Source organism: Alligator mississippiensis, chromosome 2 (genome assembly GCF_030867095.1).
Source record: "Alligator mississippiensis isolate rAllMis1 chromosome 2, rAllMis1, whole genome shotgun sequence".
Taxonomy (NCBI): domain Eukaryota; kingdom Metazoa; phylum Chordata; order Crocodylia; family Alligatoridae; genus Alligator; species Alligator mississippiensis.
Window position 1 is genome coordinate 293,653,659 of NC_081825.1, and position 23,592 is coordinate 293,677,250.

Here is a 23,592-nt window from a genome sequence, read left to right on the forward strand (position 1 = left end):
GGACCAGCCCCAACTAGATCGTCCCAGCCAGCAGGATAAGTGTCCCTGAGCTGGTCTGTGGGCTGGATGCCCGTGGAGGGGCCGCAGCGCCAGATCCAGCTGCATGGAGCCCACAGCCCAGTCTCCCTGTGCAGTGAGTAGTGCTGGGTCCAGGCTGTGCACTCAAGGCAGCACACCCCGTGCTGGCCCTGGGGGCCACGTGCACAGTAAGCCCAGGGACCAAGCATGTAGCACCATGTTAGTCTGTTGCTAAATAGGAAAGCGGTAGCATTTAGGACATTTATTTCCTGTTGTGATGACCTCTGCCACACACAGCAGATTTGGGAGTTGATAAGTAGGTTTGTAATGCTACTATGTTTCCACATCTTCCTTTTTCTTGTCATGAATTCTCTTTCCCTAACCTAACTGCATATCTAACGGAAGCACCTACACAATTCATTGTGCCATGCCATTCATTTGAAACATTGCTGATATCATCGAGTTTGTTTTATTTCACCATGACATTTTCCCATGACGGTGGCTGCCTTTGGATTCGTTAACATTTTTTCCTGCTTCCTGCTCTTTGCAGGAACTGCCTGAGATTTGTTATAGTGACCAGTTGTGCGCTAGTCCTCTTGCTTTCATACTGTTTCCTTCCATTTCAGTCCCCACCAATGTCTCAATCCCATTGCCTAGTGGTGCCATTACATAATGCGTGTATTTCCCAAATAGTCATGCACGGTCAATTTTGTAATCAAGCAACCCGATCTGTTTTATGAATGCAAATGCCCAAACAGTAAAAGTCCCAATTTAGGAAAGATGACCAGCCTCCTGGAATATATCGAAGAAAACAATATCCTGCCCATATTGGCTTATGCTCAAAATGTATTCATATCGTATGGGAGGTCCTACTGTGCAGTGCATTATGGATTATGTTATAGGATCATCGGATTATAGGAAAGTAGGGCTGGAAGGGACTTCATGAGGTCATCTAGCTCAGCCCCCTGCTCAGGCAGGATTGTCCCCAACTAAACCACCCCAGCCAAGCGTCTGTCCAACCTTGCTCTTGCAAATGTCCAGGGATGGCTGTTGCACAGCTGCTCTGGGCAGCTTGTTCCAACACCTGATTGCCTTCATAGTCACATAGTTCCTCCTAGTCTGCAACCTAAATTTCCTCTTCTGCACCTTCAGGCTATTGCTCCTAGTCATATGCCCTATGGCCACAGAGAAAAGCCTATCTCCATCCTCTCTGTAATCGCCTTCCAGATGTTTGAAGACAGTTATCAAATCTGCCCTCAGCCATCTCTTCTCCGACTGAATAATGCTAGCTGTTTTAGCCTTTCCTTGTAAGTCTTGCTTCCCAGGTCCCTAATCATTTGTGTTGCTCTCCACTGGATTCTTTCAAATCTATCTATCTATCTTTTGTGAAGTGTGGGGCCCAAAACTGAACGCGGCACTCCAGGTGAGGCCCCATCGGTGCAGTTTTATGCTACGTTCCAAGTAAGCAAGCAATTTTTACAAACATGAAACTGGCTTTAGCAGCCTTTGTGTGCTGCTTACTAATGTAAAGAAACATTTCATCATAGTCAAAGCTCCTGAGTCTATGCAGCTAAGCACTCACCGAGGGAACATTATTTACTATCTCTTCAGGAAAGAGACATCATTATTTGAAAAGTTTCTGCTTCCTAGCCATTCATGCACTGCCCAGTCTTGCAAACTTTTGTCCTGTGTTGCCGACAGTGCAGCTACTCACCCATGTAATTGTTTAAAGGATCAGACCCTTGAGGTTTTTAGCTTTCCATTTCAAATGATATGTGGAGGTCAGCCAGCAGCTATTATATTTCCATGGAAACACCAAACAAGAATTGTAAATAATCAAGGTTTAGGTAGCTGTGATTCTGCTTCTTCTGGGATCAAATCCTGAAGCATTTACTTAGGGCATAGTCCTGCTGGCTTTGGAATAAACCTGAATTTTGCCATGTTTCTACTGTGTTGACTCTTCTAATTCCTCTTGCTGATAGCGTTCTGTAGAGGGTGAGGCCAGGACCAGCTGAGGGTTGCTTGCTGAAAAGCAACCGTGGTCTGTGGGCCACTAGATCATGATAAGGGGGCCACAGATTGCACCAGGCTCCCCTTTTCAATTAGAAGTTTGATAAGCATCCATGGTGATCTGTAAGAGTGGACAGGACTCGGCTGATCCAGAAAGCTTGGAAATCACTAGTGTGAGAGAGCAATGGAAGTAGGAGACCCAGTCCAGTAGCTTGGATGGAGGAGTGCAGTAGAATTTGAGGCCAGATCAGACAACTACATCATTTAGCTCTTATGGCTGAGCTCTAGGATAGGAAGGCAGCACAACACCTCAGATGGGCCACAATGGACTGGTGAGAGCCGTGCAGCCAAAAGGGAAAAGGTAGAGGTCACGTGGATACAGAGGGAAGGCTGCGCCAGAGCATCAAGCGGTGAAACTCGGGCTTCTGTTTGTCCCAGAGGAGTTCACATGAGCCAGAAGATGAAAAAACCCAAGACTGGGGAGGAAATAAGGCATGGATGCAACCAGATCACAAGGCCTGCAGACTAGTTGGAAACCAGAGGTGACCGCACTTGTGGTAAAACATGTGCAGCTTATCAGGGTATTTCTTCCATACTCCAGGATTTCTGCTCTGGAGCACAGTTTCCATCTATCCTGGGTCTAACAAATTACGCTCAAGATAGGGAAGAAGCTGTGAAAATCCTCTTACTCAAGGAACATGTTACCTGTCTAGAGAGCCAGAGAAACGTTCACAGCTGCCAGAGATCTTGCAAAGAATCCTTCACCTTGGAGAATTTGGAGCCACTGAAGTTATTTGAAGAGAAGCTCTGCTAAAGGTGCTTCTTGTGCAAACATGTATGTGTTTAGACAACCAGACCATCTTCACAGAAAATGCTGTGCCATGGAGAGGTCTTATACAGAAGAAATTATGGGGTAAACTAAGATTGTGGTCCAATGCAAAATGCTGAAGTTTTTCATTCCTAACCGCTCGGTCTCTAGTCATTGACATCTGATGGAGATCCTTTGGGCAAAGTATTAATAGAGGTCAGGCCAACTAGTGCAAAAGCTTGATCTTCTGTCTCCTCTCCTCCCCACTGACTCTTGTCAGGATAGAGACATACAGAAAAATCATAGATTCATAGATTCATAGAAGTCGGGTCGGAAGGGACCTTGTAGATCTTCTAGTCCGACCCCCTGCCTGGGCAGGAGAGAAAACTGGGCTTAGGTGACCCCAGCCAGGTAGACGTCAAGCCTCCTCTTAAAGACCCCCAGGGTAGGAGCCAGCACCACTTCCCTTGGAAGTTGGTTCCAGATCCTAGCTGCCCTGACTGTGAAGTAGTGCCTTCGGATGTCTAATCTAAACCTACTCTCTAACAACTTGTGGCCGTTATTCCTTGTTATCCGGGGGAGGGGGGGGGGCGCTAGGGGGAACAGGATCTCTCCCAAACCCTGCTGGACCCCCCGGTGAGTTTATAGATGGCCACCAGGTCCCCCCTCAGCCTTCTCTTGTGAAGGCTGAACAGGTTAAGGTCCCGTAGCCAGCTTCTCAGACTCTGCCACCAAATGTCCAGGCAGTTTTACCTGGCCTCAGAGGATGTAGTCTGACTCCTCTTACAGTCAATGGAAAGATTTTCATTAACTTCACTGGGACTTGGTGATGGCTCATCAGTTCTCAAGAGCTGTAGGTTATCCAGTGCCTGCTCAACAACCTCCAGGATGAACATAGCTAAATGTCTGTTGGCCATTCAAGAGCATGAGGGCACAGGGTAGGATGCATGCCAGAGCGAGGCCTGGCACTGTGTTCTCATTCAGGGAACCACTGCCATGGATTGCCTTGGTTGAGACAAGAGCTTCCTTTGTTCCAGACTGCAGCGGGGCACCAAGATGTGCCTGCTCCTTAAGGCTGAAGAAGCCTGGCCAGGGACCTCTGCAGGCCAAACAGAGCTCCCCGGCTGCAGGTTGCTGGGATAACAGCCTAAGGAAGTAATGGGCCACACCTGCCAACATCATCTGCCTGGCAGGAGGCAGGGTTCTGGGATATATAAGCCCAGGCTGTAGCTAGCAGACACTCTCTCTCTTTGGCAACTGACAGGGAAGGAGCACCGGCCTGCTGAAGCTACTCGAGACCTGGTGAGTGCCTGGCTCTCCCAGTAGTGCCTGCTCTGGTATCTAGGCTACAAGACTACAGTGACTCTCCCAGGTACCTAGAATAGGGACATGTTATTCTGAGTGGAAGTTTGTCCCCTTAAAGAGGCATACTACTGTTGTTATTATTTAAGTTATTGCCTAGGGGCATGTGTTTGTGTTCATGTTAATCCCGGAGGATTGGGATGAGACTAGAAGGGGAAGTTTGGAGGCCCCATTAGTCCCTGGAGAGAGAGGGCATATAATTTGGCAGAGCCCAGTGTCAGGCACAGTGAGCCCAGAGCACCAGAGGGATACAATCAGAAGGGCTCAGCGAGATCATAGAGCCAGAGGGGCTCAGGTACAGGGTTGGTACAGCACTCATAGCACCAGAAGGGTGCAGCCAAGGGGGTGCGGCACCCATAGTACCAGAGGGATACAGCTAAGGGGGTGCAGAACCAGTGCCCAGGAGCGATGCACTGAGCCAGGCATCTGAGAGAAAGGCACAGAAAGCCAGTCACTAAAGAATTCGGTGCCTACATGTTGCAGAGAGACATGAGCCAGAGGGCTCAGCTCCAGGGGCATATAAAATTGATGATGGTAATAACACCTGTGAGGCATGGGACGCAGGTAGGGAAGGTCAGAGCAGGTATGCACTATCATAGCTGGGCACATGAAGGGCAGCCTCCCGCTTAATGAACAACTTAATTATTTACTAACAAGGTATGGCAGGCAAGATAGGTGGGCAGACTGCCCAAGACAGGTGGGTAGGCTGATGCAGCGGTCAGCCTCAGGATGGCCCCTTGTCACAGAGACCAAAACATACCATCTCTTTTTCAGAAATTTGCCAAAGCAGCCAATATTAAGTAATTTGCTGTGTTTTGTGCCAGTTGCTCTCCCAAGGTGCTGTGTACAGAGAACAAATAGGGCCATTGGTCCTGTTTTATACCCGACCATCCTGTTTTAAAATCCTTTGCCCCTTGTCCATTTCTAAATGAGGAATAGACTGAAAAAAGTCCTGTTTTTCAGTTCGTTGGTGGAAATGCATATCAGTCATTTGTCCCTGCGATTCTATTGGCTGTGCCTAGAAGTAGGGTGGTGCACAGCCAGGAGGAGCAGCGTTCTGAGCCAGTCAGGGAGGGATATGGCCTATTTGTGGTGGCCCTGCCCCTTGCTGCTGATTGGCCAAGGGGCCCATTGCCCCACCCCTCACTGCTGGTTGGTTGAGGAGGTGGTAGCCCTGCCCCTCACCAAGGAGATATCCTGTATTCTGGGAAGGGGTCAGTGGCCACCCTACAAGCAAATTGCTGGTGTTGGCCTGGGAAAGTGCAAGAGTTTGCAGGAAATGCATTCATTGTAAGGGCCCAGGCTCAGCCAGTCTGCCTGCGTCCATCACGTTTCAAGATCTTCAGCCACTAGCATGTACCGTGGCACAGACTCTGCCTAGCTGCATCCACTCAGAGTCAAGTTGCAAGTTGCCTGGCCTCTGATTCTTACAGCAAGCAACGGGGCCATGATCTTGATTGGTGGAAGTGATGGGGGAGTGCCTGGCCTATGGGCAGCGTGGAGGCATCCACTCTTACTACAACCCAGCGCAGTGCTGGCTGACAAAGTCCACATGAATTGCTCTGTTCCACTGTCACCTAATTTTCAGCCTCACTAGAAAGACACACCACAAGTTTAAACTAAATACTGAGCTGTCTGGTGCGTGTGATGAAGCCACCTTTCCTACAGTGACTGATTTAGAGCACAAAAGTTTGAGAAATGCAACCGTTTCCCCTGCAATTCACTGCAAAGCAAGCCAGAGAGTCAGGATCTATATATTTTTGTAGCAGCATCAGGTTATTTACTCACTGTGCAAAATAGATTTATTCTGTAACATTTGGCATCTACTAGAGGGTCTTGACTGAGTTGCCTTGGCCTTTCTAACCTCTTTTATTCATTGGTACACTTTAACCTTTAGCTGAAACGCTGTATTTCTGAGACAAAAGTGTGTGCAGGGGGTGAGGCCTGCCGTAAGGTTATGCCATACGCGTGACCTTTCCTTTTGAGTCCAGCAACCACTATCCCTTTTTTTCTCCAGGATATAATAGCCCTATTCTCTGGTCTTCAGACTATCATGCTAATTGGATTGGAACAGAGGCTTTCATTATCAAAAGAAATAGCTCACGACTAAGGCAGCACCAATTATTTCACTCCAGAATCTAGACTAATTTAATCGCTATGCTCAGATGATAAAGCCAGCACTAGTAATTGAAAGGGAGACTACTGGCCTGTTTAACCTCTGAAAGGCACCTGCTTTATGGGGAGGGTCTAATGGGGAGCAGGCTGTCTTCCAAATTCAGCATAGTCCAAGCGTGTTGCATTTGGGAGTTGTCTTTTTTTTTTTTAAGGTCATGTTTAAGGAGGCTAAATGAGTTGCAGACTTTGCTAAGAAGTGAATCTTTTTTCATGCAATACCTAATTAGATATGGGTCTCAGAGCTGCCTGAGACCCAGAGCTTGGCAAAGTTCAAAAAGTCATTGGTTACTTATGTGGAAAACAGAAAACTCCAGAGTGGCCGGGATGAGCCATAACTGGAATTCTGAAAGGGGAATTAAATCTTGTGATTCGAGGCTTAACCCTAACTAATCTCTAACTACAAGGGACCGGGTTGGGACCTAACGAGGGTGGGCAGTCATCCAGTCATCCTGTGTCTTCCTCCTGGGGGTTCCGACTCACTCCTCCCAAGCATATGGGCTCGCTTGGAGACAGGCCTATTTGTTGTACAGTGACTGCGAGTCCAGGTCCATCAGGAACTCGTGTCCTGTTGGAGGCAGGACCCTTGACCAGATGGACCTCTAGTTTGGTTCAGGCTGGCAATTCCTATATTCCTATTTCTGTTCTTCCCTTCTACCAACATCTTGAGGAGAGCCTGTTACCATTCAAAGCTCCTTGTCCCTCTGCCCCCTTGCCTTGGTCTCTTTTGAGTTCATCCCCCCACAACTTTCTGGGTTTAGGCCTTGAGCCTTTCCCTTTCTAGTTTGAGCAATGCTCTTACTCGCATGCTAGGCTACAAGCTATCGCACTCTGTGTATCGCCCAAAATGGATTAGCCAGCTTGACTGGATCCAGGACCGTCCATAGTCCCTTCAGCAGCTGGGAGCAGAGTGTGAGAAGTATGAGCCAAAGCAGCCCTTCCAAAGCAAGCTATCGTTTCATTTGAACAGTAGGCTAAAGGGTAACCACCAAAAACTATTTGTAACACGGGGGGGGGGGGGAAGCCCACCTAAAGCTCATAGAGGACTATGTTATCTCAGTCATAAATGACTGGGGCTGGAGTCCAGTCTGCTTCCCCGCAGTCTCTCTCCGTCTGTCCTCGCTCGGCTTTGGGGCCCAGCTTTTGTCCACTCCCGAGGCCTTTGTTCCCCTGTATCACTTGAACCTGGTCAAGCTGATTTATGCAGCCATCTGGCAGAGCAGGGCTGGGCGTGTGGGAGGAGGGCGGAGATAGCATAATTAATAAGGAATAGTCCTGAGCGTTTACTGAGGAACTCTTCTCTCGGCTTTTGTCCATCTTCCTGGAGAGTTTCCTGACTTGGGTATTTCATTAGGCCCCCAATATCGCATGTCAAACAGTGCAATGATTAACAAATAAATGGATATGCCGTAGCCATAAAAAGGTCGCAAGCATATTCCACATCCTCGGCACTCACCATTTACTATTCTTGTTCGCTGCCTGTACTTCCAACGTGCTCACTGTCAGTCTTTTTTGGAAAAAAAACAAATATCCTTTGCCTTTTCTTCCCAGGTCAGAGTGACTTCTGCCCCTTTGTCCTTCTTCCCCTGTTCTCTCCACCCCTTGCATCCACTCTCTTTCCCCCCACTCTGCCCTTTTCTTCCTTCCTTAGTCTTTTCTCCCCCTTCATATCCCCATTTTGTCATCACGTCTCTGTTCCCCTCCCTTCATCCGCTGCCTCTCCCCATTTTGCCTGTCTCCTCGCCCTGCTTTTCTCCCCTGCTCCACTGGAGTTAATGGGACTCCCGGAGGAATGGATTTGACAAAATGAGAGCGACCTTAGGGAGGAAAGGCAGCAAGCAGCATGGCAGGGGGTTGCCTGGTTTCCTATCGACTCCTGCACAATTGGGAGCCTTGATGGAGCTCGGTCCCCCAAGGTTTTCAGACGCCCTGTTTTGCATCAGCCTCTCTGTCATGTAATCAGATGTTGGCCCTTCCTTTTGAAGATGCATTGAGCCAAACTATCCAAAAATGCTAGCTCCCTGGCTGAGCAGCTGAGGGGCCAGGTCTACAGGCAACTTGGAGAACATCCTCCGTTCTGTTTTGGAAAATCAAAATTCATTTTAAACATGTTTTTTCCAAACGGCATTTAATAATTCCTGCCCCCATGGGAAATGCCAACATCCCCAGGTCCCATTCTGAGGGGGAATAGTACCTTTTAAAAAATATATATTTTATAATTTCCTTGGGAACAGGAAGCCTCCATTCCCACCAGCCCCATCCTAGGCATTGCGGATGGGCTAATATGGAAGAAACACAGTGGGAAGCGTTGTTCTCATGTTGTAGGGATATATGTAGGGTACAAATGTCAGGATTCCACAAAGTTGAGGCTGAACTGTCATAAAATAGAAAGTTTCAGGGTTTGTATCGTCTCAAACCAAAAAGGAGCTCTGCGCAAATAACTCTAAATGTGGAGGCGGATGATCCAGCTCGCTGCGGAAAGAGGCTTTCACCGAAACAAGAGATTTAACTAATACACAAAATGCAGAACCATGTTCTTTCACACTCCAGGCAGCTGAGATGAGAACAGCAGGATCTCTTTTCTAATTAATGAAATAGGAGTGCTTGTGTCCCTGGACATCAGATCAGCTACATGCAGGAACATAAGAACCGCCATCCTGGATTAGGCCCTGCTCCATCTGGTCCGGTATCTCGAATACTGGCCAGCACCAGGTGTTTCAGAGGAAGGTGCAAGAAATCTTGACATTGACTGTTGTGGGGTAATTTGCCTACACTTCAAGGATTTCTCCCTGTCTCTGTAAGCAAGAGGCTGGTTTAAGTGCAGTAGCATGAAATGTAATATTCCTTCCAGAAATGTCGTTATGATTTCATAGTCTAACCCTGGGTAGTCTTGTCATCTCTATAAATGACCCATCCCTTGTTGAATAGGTTAAGCAGCAAGCATGTGCCCTGCATAAGTTGGGAGTTTGAAGAGGCTGACCAGGCTGCTGCTTTGCCCTGTGAAACCTTCCCACTCACACATCCCAGGGACACCATTGCATCTGGAGCTCCTGGTAGCACAGAAGCTGCTTTCAAGTATCTTAAGGGAAGCTGACCTGATGAATAAAAAATTCAGCCTTAGCTTGGGTTATGGAGGCGTTTCCATCTCCAGGGCCAGAAGCATTTTAATAGCTAGTTCAAAACCAGCACTTGCCAGGTCTCCTTTTATCACACTGCCATTTTCCTTACAGTGGCTCAGCCTTTTTTTTCACTCTCCCCCATGTGTAGGTGATGATTATACCTTTTCAGCCTGGCTGAATTAGCGGTGTTTGTTTGTACAGCTGTTGGACCTTGAGGACTAACAGCGTTTTCCTTCTTTAGAGGAAACATCATCTATTCTCCATCTTCCCTGCATATTTTTCCGCTCGCAGACAGACAAAGCAGTGACCCTCTTGGGTTCATTTTTTCTCTGGACCCCAGCGCCTTCATTCAGCTCACATAGCTCCTTTGCTGATTAATGGCCACAGTATTCCCTGGGGCAAGTTTCATGGGGCCGGGGCTTTACCGTCTTTGTTGTTTATTTGTCACTGTTGCAATTGGTGGAACACGAGCTTTTAGACTTGAAGAAGGACCCCATGATAATAAACTGACCCGATTGTCTTTCCTCCCCCACACAATGCTCCATAGCATTTATCAGTGGTTTGTACTTTTGCTCATACAGTGCTGGCATTGTTCCTTTTCTGATTGCCTTGCACTGTATGCCTGGGGAAGTATTGTTTCCTCTGTTTTTTCTTCCTCTGGAAGTCACTTACTTCCCTATTGTGCATAAGAATCCAATAAAGGATTGGGTGGGGGGGGAAATAAAAAGCCAAGCAAATTTATTTGACAGAAGGTTGGCCTGTAGCAGGGTGCGCCATTCCCTTTAAGGGCAATTGGCTGCAGGGATCCAAGTAACGGCTCTATAAAAGACAGATACTTCTGGGAAGGATCACCTGACCAAACTAGGAAAAGGGACCAAGTTATTTTAGTCATGTGAATAATTACTGAGGGGTATAAAGAACTGGTCAAACATCAATCTGGGGTTCAGGATCAGGCCTGGTGCTCTTTATTGATGACCTGTAAGTGAGTATGAAATCGTGGCTGGTTTGCAGAGGGCACAAATGTGACCAGAACAGTAAATACCAAGAAGGACAATGTAGCTGTGCAGAGCGGTCTGGATCGCTTTGTTATCTGGGCCCATTCAAATACAACATATTTTAATACAGCCAAATGCAATCGTCTGCAGCCAGGAGCAAGGAAGCCAGGCCTTACCAGGAATGGAAGACTGTATCCTGGAAGCTGCTGACTTTGAAAGGATGTTGCAAGCCCTTGTAAAGAAGCTGCTAGGGGAATACTGTGTCAAAAAGAGCTAAGGTGATCCACGGGATATATAAACTGGGCAGTAATGGATGCGTCTACATGTTCATTAATGCACAGTAGTTACTGTGCATTTAGTTTAGTATTTGCTCAATGAAGTACTAACTAAACGTGCAGTAACTACAGTTACTGTGCAGTAATGCCGGCGCATGGTTTTTTAGTGACGCTTACTGCGCAGTTGCCTAATACCGCTGCGCAATAGCATTTGAACACAGTTTTTGCCCAGGACGCTGCTGTACAGTGTTACTAGGCTACTGCGCATTAAGCATCTTGTGCAGATGTGCCCAGAGAATAGGGAAATGATTTAACTTCTGTCTGTGATAGAAGTGAAATCAATAGGGAACAATGTGGAATATTCTGCTGAAAACTATAGAGGGGGCTGAAGGGAGTCACGAAAGGCAGGAGGGAACACCTTGGAGTGAGAGACATAAAGGGCTAAATGTGCTCAGCTTATCAAAAAGAAGATTGAGGGGTGACTTGATTAGTGTGTATAGGTTTCCTCAAATGGGCCTAATGCTAGGTACTGAAGGGCTCTTTAGTGCTGTAGAGAAAGACATGACAAGGAATATAAAACCAGACAATTTCAAAGCAGAAATCACACACACATTTTAACAGAGAGAATGATTAACTTGAAGCAAAATATCAAAGGAGGAGGTGGAGAGCTCCCATTTTTTCGTTTCTGTCTGTCTTGAAATGAATGCTTTTCCAGGATGGTTTAGGACAATCTCGCCTGGAGCAGGGGCTTGGACTAGACATTTTCTCAGTCCCTCCCAGCCCCATCGTCCTATGTCTCTCAGGGTCTCTATAGATGAAGACAAGTGACTGTGCTCAGTACAGGGGTGACTGAGTGAAATGTAGTGGCCTGAAATGTAGGAGGCCAGAGCAGATCGACTAAGGCCAGAGGAGACCATCAGGTTATGAATCTAGTGTTAAAAGAGATTTGTAGAGAGGCTGTCCTATGGGGAAACTCGGGGACAGAGGCTTGTAGAAGCCCAGCCCAGAAAGTCCTATAGGGTAGAAAAAATCTCTAGGTAGGTCTCCTCAAAGTGCACCTAGCGGAGCAGCCTCCCTTGGAGGAGCCAGGAGAGTAGAGAAACCCTGAACAAAGGTTAAATTGCAATCCCTGAGGTTTGCTCCTGGAAGGATCAAAGGAGTAGCTTGTTTATGTAGTGAGGACTTAATCAGTTAGTCACTAACAAGGGGACTTGGTTAAAATACCCAGGTGTATATCTGTGTGTGTATGAACTGGTGGACCTTGGGAGAAGCCGCACCTGAACTGCCGCAGCATAGGGTGGAGAGCTCTGTGACCACACCTGCAATATGGCCATGTGTTTCAGGCAGAGACAAGACTCGCAAGAAGTTGGAGAGAGAACAGCAGGCTGGTGGTGCTAGTGCCCTGGGCCTGCTGCAGGTGGATGGGGTGGATCAAGCTGCACGTGAGCAGGGAAAAGCTTAATCTAGCCTCCTCCTTGCCAGTGCAGTGCCCCATGATTTAGATGACCGGACATGCAAAGCTATCTGTGGACTCATGGTGCTGGCAATCTAGGCAGGTAGCCTGTGCTCCTTGATTTGAGAAGAGCAAGGATGTGAATCTGTGACAGGCCACTAGACTCGCTGGCAGGGGACAGGCGTACATACATGTGTGGCATTTTGCCCCAATGCCTTTCCTGTAGAAAAGTTCAAATAACTCTTGGGTCCACAAATGTCCTCTGGGACCACAGTGTCCTCTGGCTGGCTCTGCTCGGGAAGGTTTGACTTGAGGCTCAGCTCAGGCTCGTCTCCCCTTGGTGTCAGTGCGTTTCTGCACTTTTGATGAATTCTGCAGCTGACTCTTAAGTTTTGCCCCGGGAGCAGGATGGTCCTGATAGAAGAGGAGCCAAATTCTTTTATTCCAAGTGGGAACAGGGAGTTGGGTCCTGGGAAGATGAGCCTACAGTAATTTAGTCTTTGCTTCATACCATCTTCCTGAAGCACTGTGCCTCCCTCTGTGCAGGGGAGCAGGGTAACTTGTGTAACCTCCCTGCATGGGGTTCCTCTCTGGCACTCGCAGTGGTATGTAAGGACTGTAAACTCTGTTGCACTGATACCCACCCCTGCCTCCATTAGCAATACGGGGCAGGCCAGGACAGAGCAGAGGTTAGGGAAGGACTGACTGCGAGGAGGCAGGGCCATGGTTTAGTACTACGGGAGATTCTGGGTTGGTTTAAATTATGTCAAAGGCTGCTCTAATGGATGCTGACAGTCACAGCAGTCTCCAGCCCAAATCCTGCATCTTAAAAGGTAGCTGAAATCCACCTCTGTCCCCATTCTCCCTGGGTTGCATCTCCTGGAGAGACGCAGAAGCTTAGCTATTTTAGGTTAACTCTGTATCTTCCCAGGCAGAATAATGGGCGCCTATACACGAGCAGCAAGGCTGCTCCAACATGGTGTAATTACAGCACGTCAGAGCAGGCTCGATTAGTCGAGTCTGCTGGAGTGTGGTAATTACTGTGCTCCAACGTCTTGTGTATCAGCATCCCCACACTTAAAAATGGTGGTAGGGGCGTTTTAACTAAAGCTCATCAAACAAACTTTAGTTAAAGCACCCCCACCATTGTTTTCCAGAGTGGGGATGCTGATACAAGAGACGCTTCAGGCACTTTAATTAGAGCGGCTCTCAGAGCTGGTCTAATTAAAGTGCTGCCCACCCCGTCCTAAACCATGTGTATAAATGCCCCGTAAGGGAGAAGCTCCCTGAAGGAACTAATTAGTATTGTGTGCTTCCAGGGGCATAGCCCAGCTGAACAGGGGCCAGAAATGGATGTCACTGGTGCCAGATAAGACCTTCTGCTCTCTCTGGGCGTTCACGTGCTGCACATCTGCTGGCACTTTAGATTTAAAATGCATGTTTGCCCACCCCATTCGCAGCATCTTCAGGCCAGTGAGAACAGGAGTCCGGGCAGTTCAGAGCTTGAGGACATCCTCTAAACAAAGGCTGTTAAGTGGATCTGTTTAGCCCTAAGACAACAGCAACAGCCTCGGGACAAGTCCAAAGCATTACTGGCCTAATGTACCTACAGGAAAATGCCTTCAAGCCTCTGGAAGAAATCAATACTGCAGTCACTTCACTTGAAAACTCCAGCAGGGGTGAAGGAGCAAATGACTGCCCTGGTGAGAAACACAGGGCCCAACACGGAAAGCGAGGTGGAAAGATCAGGCCACTTTGTGCTGTTTATGAGAGGTCAGGAGCAAAGGGGAAGCAAAGTGCTGCACACATGTACTGGGAGATGAGAGAACGTAGGAAGCAACTGAGCTGTCTGAGAGTATTGGATGATTTTCTTCCCTAGCCACGAATAAATAAAAAGCGGGCTGTGATCCTACTGCTTTTTGTGAAGCTTTGACTCCACGTATGCTCTAGAGCTGCTGGAGCACCGAGCAGCAAACTGTGCAGCGTGTGCTGCTATAGCCCTACCGCAAATGCAGCCAGATGAGAGCATCCCCTTCCAGTGGCTGAGTTGGAGGACAGACAGACAGACCTGGGCCTGATCCTGCTCCCCACAAAGTGAGTGACACAGCTCTCAGAGACTTCAGTGGGTGCACTGCAAGGATTCATGTCTAGAAAGCATAGCGAAACAGCCTCGACCAAAATGCGTGAGGATCCAGGGTATTTAACTCGTTAGATCAGGGTCAGGCAATTATTTCGGGCAGAGGGCTGCTTACCCAGTTTTGGCAAGCTGCTGAGGGCCACATGGGTAGCCCTGCCCCTTGACAGGTGCTCCGCCCCCTGGTCACCATCTCAGGGCCAGCGCCAGTGGGGCACAAAGCGGTGTGCAGGCTGGCAGGGGTCTGTGGAGCCAGGCTGGGCTGCACCAGCAGGGAAGGGGGTAGCTGGCCCAACTCCATAGAGCCCCTGACAGCCGGGACCCCGTGCTCCTGCCACCCTGCTCTGGGCCCTCCCGGCACTGGCCCTAGGACACTGGTGTGGGCCCCGTGCACAAGCTCACTCCAAGTGCCCCCCATCCCCATGGTGCAGGTGGGGGATAGCGTGCAGTCCCGACCCCCCGGTCTGCAGCAGGGAATGAGCTGGTGCTGAGCATGGGAAAAAGCGACCCCTCGCCCGCCCCGTGCCCAGCGCTCCCTGCTGCAGCTGCTGGCAGCCCGCGCAGGGCTGTCCTGAGCAGGCACCAGACGGGGGCTGGGGCAGAGAGGCAGCAGATGCTTGCAGCTGGCCCAGGTTCTGGGTAGCTGCTGACTGCTACAAAGCCCAGGCTATGGGGCATGGGCCTTGGGTGGGGGGCAAGGGGCAGCAGGGCTGGGGGGCATGGGCACAAACAGGGCATCTTACCATGTACCCCCTGCCCTCGTTTTGTTTTGAGCAGACACAGGCAGCCCCAGGCGGACTGCAAGCGACTGCAACGTGGCCACAGGGTGGGCAGGGGCTTTTTTTCCCATGCTCGTTACCAGCTTGTAACCCACCCCTGCTGCTAGCCTGGGCCCTGGGTTCACCTGCTGGGGTTGCACCATGGCAGGAACATCTGCGGCCCCCCCGCTTGCTGGGCTGAGTAGTGTTTGCCACCGCCGCCTCTGGGCTGCCCAGCGCGCGAGGTCCGGGTGCTGTTACCTCTCAGCTCCGTGTTCTTGGGGAACCTGGCACAGGACGCAGTCTGTCTGATTCGCAAAGGACTCTCCCCTCCCCACCTTGGCCTGAACAAGAACTGATTCGAGGAAGGGCTTACAGAAGACAAAGACGAGACAGTGGGAGATGCACCTAAAGCCCTCCAGACAAGGGGGACAAGAGTGAAGCAACTCCCCTGGTCTCATTTGCATCCAAGATGGAACCAGATGACAAGTCATTTACATGGGAGATGGGACAGGCATGCACCTTCATTAGCATTCAGGATGGAGAACAGAGATTCGAAGGCAAGGACCGCACTGAATTCTGGGATCAGAAAAGCAGGGGAGCGCTGCATGATGAACCTCGTGTTCTCCCTTGAGCCGTTGTGAGTTCCCTACAAAAACCCCTACACAAGCTCAAGTGTCTGTCCTGGTGCTTGGATCCAAAGCTGCACCAGATCCACTCCTTTTCTGCCTGGAATCTCTCCATTGGTCGTGCTGAGGGCTCTGCCTGTCTACCAGATCCAACAACCTGGGAACCTCGACTGGTTCAAGCTTCGCTGAGTGGTGAGACCCCAACTCTCTCTCTCTGACTCCAGGAACCTGACTGTTATTCTCTTACTCCAGGTACAGCTTTCTAAACCTGCCTTTTGCTAATCAAACTTAAGCTAGACTTCCCCAAAACCCTAATTGAACCTATGTAATATTGTAACTGTTTAGTTGTCTCTCTCTTGTCTGGCTATTATTACTGGTATCATCATAGGTTCAGATACCTGGCAATAAATAACTTTTATGGTCAAGCTGGTTGCTATACTTTTTCTATGAACTTCACCTACTGTTTCTTCCCCTCGACCTCCCCATTTGCTCTGGAGCAAGGCTTCTTTTACCTATGTCAAAGAGCCCTGTAATGCCCAAAACCACAGTGGGGTCTGCTCATCAAAGGGGTTTCTACTAGGACAGTTAGGAGAACAGATTGGGATGTGCTGAGTTTGAGACACATAAGGGGATCAGCTTGTACAGGCTGATTGACCCAGTTTGGCTCAGACGTGCCCTAATGAACTGAATGCTGGCCCATGAGGGTGTCAACTGGACACCCAGCTAGATTCAGAGGTATTCTGTTTACCCGTGTGCTTGTGTCTGACTGCATTTTGTTATTACCTTAATGAACTGATTCCTGGCATATGAGGGTGTCAGCTTGTCCATGCTGATCAACCCGACCGGGTCAGGCATGTCATGTTAATCTATGTGTGTGTGTGTGTATTTGACTGATTTGGTGGCTGGAGAAACCCAGCCCCACTGAAACGGAGTCCTGCAAGGTAGCTCCATTGGGGATGAGGACTTGCAGAAGAGAGAGATACAGCTCTGTATAGAAACACAAGCAACACAAGCAGCACATTGACAGAATTACAGAGACCCCCAGAAACATACCCCTAATAAATGAGCACACCCCAAAGTGACAGGCAAATCTGGTAACAGTGTGCAGCAGCAAAGACTGCGCAGCGTGGCAAGTTGGGGGGCTCGCAGCTGCTTCTGCCATGGCACAGCCCTGATGGGCGAGCCCAGAGCTGTTGTGGGGCCCAGGCTGGCAGCAGGAGTGGGTTACAAGCTGGTGCTGAGCATAGGAAAAGAGGACCCTGCCATGCCCCATGCCACTGCAGCTGCTCGCAGCCTGCCTGGGGTTGCCTGTGCCTGCTCAGGACAGCCCCATGTGGGCTGCAAGCAGCTGCAGCAGGGAGCACAGGCCATGGGGCAGGCATGGGGCCGCTTTTCCCTGGGCTTCTTCCCTGTACCCCCTTGCCCCCCACCCCTCCCCTGTTACCTAGGTTTCCAGTAACGGTGCAGCCACATGGTCCCAGGCCAGAAGCCCATACTGGGCAGACAGGGCCAGGCAGACACTGCTGTTGTGGAAGCCTGCCCGGGCTTCCCCTGGGTCCTACTTCCCCTGATTCCTGTCATTTTCGACAGGAACCAAAGACAGAGAAATATTAATTTTTAAATTTTTTTAGGGGCCCCAAGGGCCAGATAGAATGGCCTCATAGGCCGGATCTGGCCCGCGGGCCGTATTTTGCCCACCCCTGCATTAGATGCTCTGCCTTGGGTATGACATCACATAAGCAAACAGGCATGACCTCATCACAGGGGGAGCAAGCCTTTGTGAGTAAGGGGCAGTACAAGCAGCACATGCCTCCAATGGGCTGGGCACCTGCCAAAGAACGCAAAGCTGCAACTAAGGAGGAGGAGAATCTCATTGTTTTGAGTTCTGGAGATCTCCAAGTGCGTTACCACGGTGGGGGAGGCATCAATAGCTCCATGCTAGAAACAGGAAAAGAGAGGTGAGTGGATTTGCCAGAAGTCACTCTGCAGGTCAGTGGCCAATCCAGGAACAGACTGCAGCTCTCCTGACTCCCATGTCCAGTGCCCTGGGATCTGGGTCACTGTCTCATCCACAGGGGATGGACCTATAGAGAAACACATCATTTAATGCTGCTCAGTTTGCACCAGTGCAAGCCATAGGCTCCTAGCTACATTGCCCAGGCCACTGCACTGTGTGTAACTGTAGCTTAGTGAGGCCGCAGCTGGAGTACTGCATCCAGTTTTAGCTCCCCCACTTCAGGAGGGACATGAATAAGCTTGAGAGAGGCCAGAGGAGAGCCACCCATATGATCAAAGGTGAAGAGAGCAAACCTTACGAGGAAAGGATGAGGGACATGGGACTCTTCAGCCTGGAGAAGAGAAGGCTCAGGAGGGACTTGGTAGCAACCTATGAGTATATAAGGGGGTTGCATCAGGACCTGGGAGAACAGTTGTTCACCAGAGCTCCCACAGGGATGACAAGGTCTATGGCCACAAGCTCCTGGAAGGCCGATTTAGACTGGACATAAGGAAAAACTTCTTTACAGTCTGAGTGTCCAGGGTCTGGAATAGACTCCCCCCAGAGGTGGTGCAAGCATCTACTCTGGATTCATTCAAAAGGCGTTTGGATGTTTATCTTGCTGGGATCATTTGACCCCAGCAGACTTCTTGCCTATGGTGGGGGGTCTGGACTTGATGATCTCAGAAGGTCCCTTCCAGCCCCTAATGTCTATGAAACTACAACCTCAGCCCCTTTGCAGCACTGTGCCAGGAGCCTCCCCAGCACTGAGGGCTATGCTGTCATGCCCCCCATGGTGGCATAAAGAAAAAGCTGAAGCAGGGAGGGGGAGCCTGGAGACTCTGGCTTCAGCCGCAGCCAGAGAGATAGAGTCCAGCAACTAGATAAAAGCCCTGGAGGCTGCACATTAACCCTTTTCAGGCCCCATGCAGCCCACAGGCTGCCAGTTGGACAGCCCTGGTTTAATGAATAACTAGATCATTTTATTGCTGTTCTGCTGGTCTTCCTTTCCTGCTCAACTGATGTTGACTCCTTATCACTGAAACTTTCTCAGATGCGTATCCCCCACTCTGTGATTTCGACTGTGGCTTTCCTCGTTTCACTATGATGCCCAACAACCCTTGTTTCACTCCGGTGCCCTTGGGCACTAAAAAAATATTAGAATCTCATAATGGTATATTCTTCATGTGTGTTTGCATAACAAGACCTTGATATCAGCCTTTATGTGCCTCTGCCCTGTAAATACTCAAATTGGATACCCAATAGATTTTTTTTTGTCATTAAGAGTAATTAACCATTAGGATTGATTATGAGGGACACGGTAGATCATTCATCACATCTCTTGGCATCGTCAAGTCCATGCCAGATGTCTTCCTAAAAAACATATTGCAATTCAGTCACAAACTGTTGGGCTGGATGCAGGAATTGCTGAGGGAGATTTTGGGGCTGCTCTGCAAGTGGTCTGACTCGATGAACATAGTGGTCCCTTTGGAGCTTCAAGTTTATGCACTATAAAAATAGATGCCAGGTTTTCTGAATGTATCAGGTCACCTTAAATGAGCATGCTTGTCATTAGATCTCTGAGGTGATATAAAGAACCGTCTTTCTTAGATGCCTGGTTGCTGTGGCTTGTCCACATGCTCAGGATCAATACCGATCATCAGATTAGGACTCCAGAAGGAATTTTGCCCCATTGGCTGGGAACTTGGGGTAGTTCAGTCACTTCCACACCATGGATCATGATTTCACCAGTGGGATCATCTGGGAACATTTCTTGCCTAATGAACTTCCAGGACTAGCAGGAGCCTCAAGGATTCCCGGTGCTTTGGTCTCATCCGTTGTCTCCTTATAGTGCACAGTTCAGCTTTGGAAGGACTGAGATACTTTAGTCTAATTAATGTCTTTGGTTTTAATGTAAGAGCACCTGCATGATAATTAGTGGCCTATGCTATATAGGAGGTCACACTAGAATAGATAATGAGGCTGCTTAGTCTTAAACTCTATGAAGCAAAGTAGCAATTCCTAAACTCCACTCCAGCTAATGAAGTTGCACCAGTGTAAGACTAGTGTAGGTGAGAGGGAGCGTGAGGTTAAGTATCTAATATGGCTTGTGAGCCCAGACATGCCTATTTGGGTTGTAAAAAGATTTCAACATCTTGTAAACTGGGTAAGAGCTCTGATACATGGCAAGGAGCATGCCATCAACGTATAGAGAGAGACATGGACAACTAGTCAGGCCAATGGAAATGGAAACAGTAATGAACAAGTTTTTAAAGAATTTGATTACCTTTACCACTGACCAGCCTCTCTCATTCTGTAATCACACCACTTTCCTTTTCAGTTGATCACCTGGAGAGATGCACACAGTCTCTATGCTGCTTTGGTGGACTGGCAAATGTCTCCAAATATTCAAACCCATCTTGCTTATTTCTCTGAACATCAAGGTCTCTGCTTATGGAGAACAGAATGGCTTGTAACCACTATTTCATGTGCATCTGTTTGACAAATATCAGGCCATTAGTGAAGGCTCTTTTTTCCCCACAAGAATTCCATAGGATATTATTAGCAGCTAAGTAGATGCTGTCTGCTTTTTTATGCATTCCTTTTTTGCACATAGAAACATGTAGTGAGTACTATGTGCACTCAGACGAGATAATATGGTGATACAATAGACCCCCTGCTTGGCTGAAGCTTGCTAGATAATATATAGTATTCTTTTGAGATAATAACTAGGAATGGAGGGAATATTTCTTCCTACAGGGTTTGCTTCAGATACTTTGGATAACTGTTTGTGGATAAATAAGCCAGGGTGGTTCTGAATTATTTGAGACTAGTATCAAATGTTGTACTATAGTATTATAGTCATGACTGGAAGAAAAAAAATGATCCAGGCAACGATAGATCCATTAGTTTGGCTTTAACAGTATGTACCATGTTAGGAGAAAAGTTGAAGCAAAAAATCATTACAGACATGTAGGTGATGGAACTTGCGGAAGAGCACAACATGGATTTACAAATATAGATCATGCCAGGTTAACTTGGTATCTTTATTTGACAAAATAACTACTTTTCTAGACAAAGGAAAGGTAGTAGATCTGATCTATCTGGACATTGGTAAAGCATCTGATACAGTGCCTCATCATTAAATTGTGGCGGCCTACACACATGTTCACAGATTGTGCGGGAAATATTTTAATTAGTGCAGTTCCTGGACAGACGCTCTAATTAAAATGGTTCGCTGTCATGTGTATTAAGCCCCTGCGTATTTCAAAATGGACGTGGGACGCTTTATGCGAAGCTCATTCAATGAGGTTTAGATAAAGTATCCCTGCTGCCATTTTGAAATGCGTTGGGGCTTAATACATGTGAGGGTGAAGCAACACTGGAGCATTCTAATTACAGCGCAAAGCAGACTCGATTAATCGAGTCTCCTCCATTGTGTTCTAATTAGAATGTGAATGAGCATGTCTATAGGCACCTAATTAACTCAATTGTTAGCTCAAACTGTAAGGGGAGTAAGCAACTGGCTGAGAGGATAAGAATACTGGGTAAAGTTAAAAGAGAGTGTATCAGGTTGGAGAGAGCTCCTTATAGACCAATGGTGGGATCTTATTAAACATTTTCATTAATAACTTTGACCCAAAAAGTTGGAGTGTGTTGATGAAAGTGGCTGATGACATCGAGTTGGGAGGCATTATCATTACAAAGGAAGAACGGAATACCATCTGGGAAGAACTCAGTGACTCTGAGATGGAATAATAGAAATGGGATGACGTTTAATGCTGCAGAGTACAAAGTCATGCACTTAGACCAATAATGAGATTTTTCGCAATGAGCTGGAAGCTTATCAGTTGGAACTGGCTGTGTTAGTCAATTAGAGGATGGTTATAAGCGACAAATGTGATGTGATTATGAGAAAGGCAAATGTGACCTAAGGATGCATGAGGTGAGAGATTTCCAGTAGTGGCAGGGAAATTTTAATGCCATTGCAAAAGCACTGATCAGATCTTATCTGGGATGGTATAGAATTCTGGTCACTCGTGTTTAAACAAGATTCATTCAAATTGGAAAAAAATGCAAAGAAGGGCTTCTGTGAGGATCAAGGGAACAGCCAGCCTCCTTTATGAGAGCAGACCAGAAGAGCTTGGCGTATGTAGTCTGCCAATGTGAAAGCTGAGAGGGGTTAGAATTGGTCTAGCAAGCCATTGAGGGACAAACATCAGAGTGGGAGGAGAGCTATTTGATTTAAAGGGCAGTGTTGGCACAAGAGCAGATGGGTAAAAATTGGGCATGAATAAACTGAAGCTGGAAATTAGAAGAAGGTTTTCAAGTATTGGAGGAATACGACTCTGGAACAGCCTCCCAACGGGAGGCATGGAGGCAAAGGTTTAAGATGGAGCTTGATTAGTTCATGAAAGGGGTTATATGACATGATTGCCTATAATATCATGGGACTGTAGTTGACGGCCCACGACATCCCTTTTAGTCTTGTGTTCTCATGTCTTTTATGCTATGAGGCCTCTCAGAGTTTCTTGAAGGGCACTGAGCAAAGCCTTACAGTGAAGTGTTCTCATTGCCTTACAACTAGTGGCATAAAATGGCCTTTGGTTTTCCAAGCCTGTCCAATACCATTTGGTAAAAATGCCAGGCCTTTTCCCTTCACCTACGTGGATCTCCGCCCTTCAGGGGTATTCAAGTTTGACACTGCGCTCTGAAGACCAAGGAGTGTAAGTCCTGTCAGATGCAGGGTAGGTGGAGTTGTGGAATAGGAGACCCTTTGCTGAATACTCACTCTTGACATCTCCTTCCTACTGAAGCCATGAAATCTCATCCATCTTTGAGACGAATGCCAAGGGAAACTAGACAGATGCTGCTGCCTGTGGTGTTTTCAAAGCAATTGTCGGTACGTGGACCTGAAAAATGGAGAAAGGGATTGTATGTTTTGTTTTGCAAAGAGCCTGGTACACTGGAGCACTGAGCGCAACAGAGGGAACTCTGGGAACTACCCTGGTTCTGAGTATTTAGTAATAGCATCTTATTGCAGCTGGTTCAGTGGGGTCACCAGAGCACAGCAGCCAACGCTGGTGTATGGACCATTCAACATGAGTTATTGACTGAGGTGCTGAGGTCACGTCCACACTGCTGACTGCATAGAGTGATAGCAGTGATAGCAGCATAGGGTAGCATACACATACCTGGGCTTGTCTCTAAACAATAGTGTGGGCTCCAGAAGCAGTAGCACTTAGCTCTGGTTGTGCTGATACACCCCACTGAGGCTCCCAGGCTTTTTTGCTCTTTTGCTTTAAACGGATGAGCTTCCAAATTACAACCAAATTTCTCGTTAGTCCCCATATGCATGACCTGGTTGAGCAGGGCCTTGTGGTTTGTATGGAGCTCTGTGCTGCTGTAGCTCCACCACTTCTGGTACCAAGCTAGTTCTGAATGAGTTAGGTCACCACCCTACACTGATGCACCATGTAGATGTATCTCAAGATACATGGGTTAAGTTTCTCGTCTGTGACCCCACAGCCCATCCCCTGTGATGATCTTAGCAAGGGACTCTTTGGAGCATGCCCCCTAACTCAGAAATGTGGGAGTTAAGGCGCCTGGGTGGGGGAGAATTGCTGTCCCCTTGGCTGATCCCAAGCATGAGCAGACAGAGGTCTCAGTAGCAGCCATGGTGAGATGCCCCCAGTGATTTCAGTGCCCCATTTCAGGGTTAGGTGCACGTGAGTGGGAGCAGATATGTGGAACGGGCTTGAGATTGCTTCTCCTTGAGAGCACCTGGAAGCTTCAGGCTGGTTGTGAGAGTGAAGGGAAACCCATGGGCTCTAGTTACAAGTGGGTATTAAGTGACTGAGGT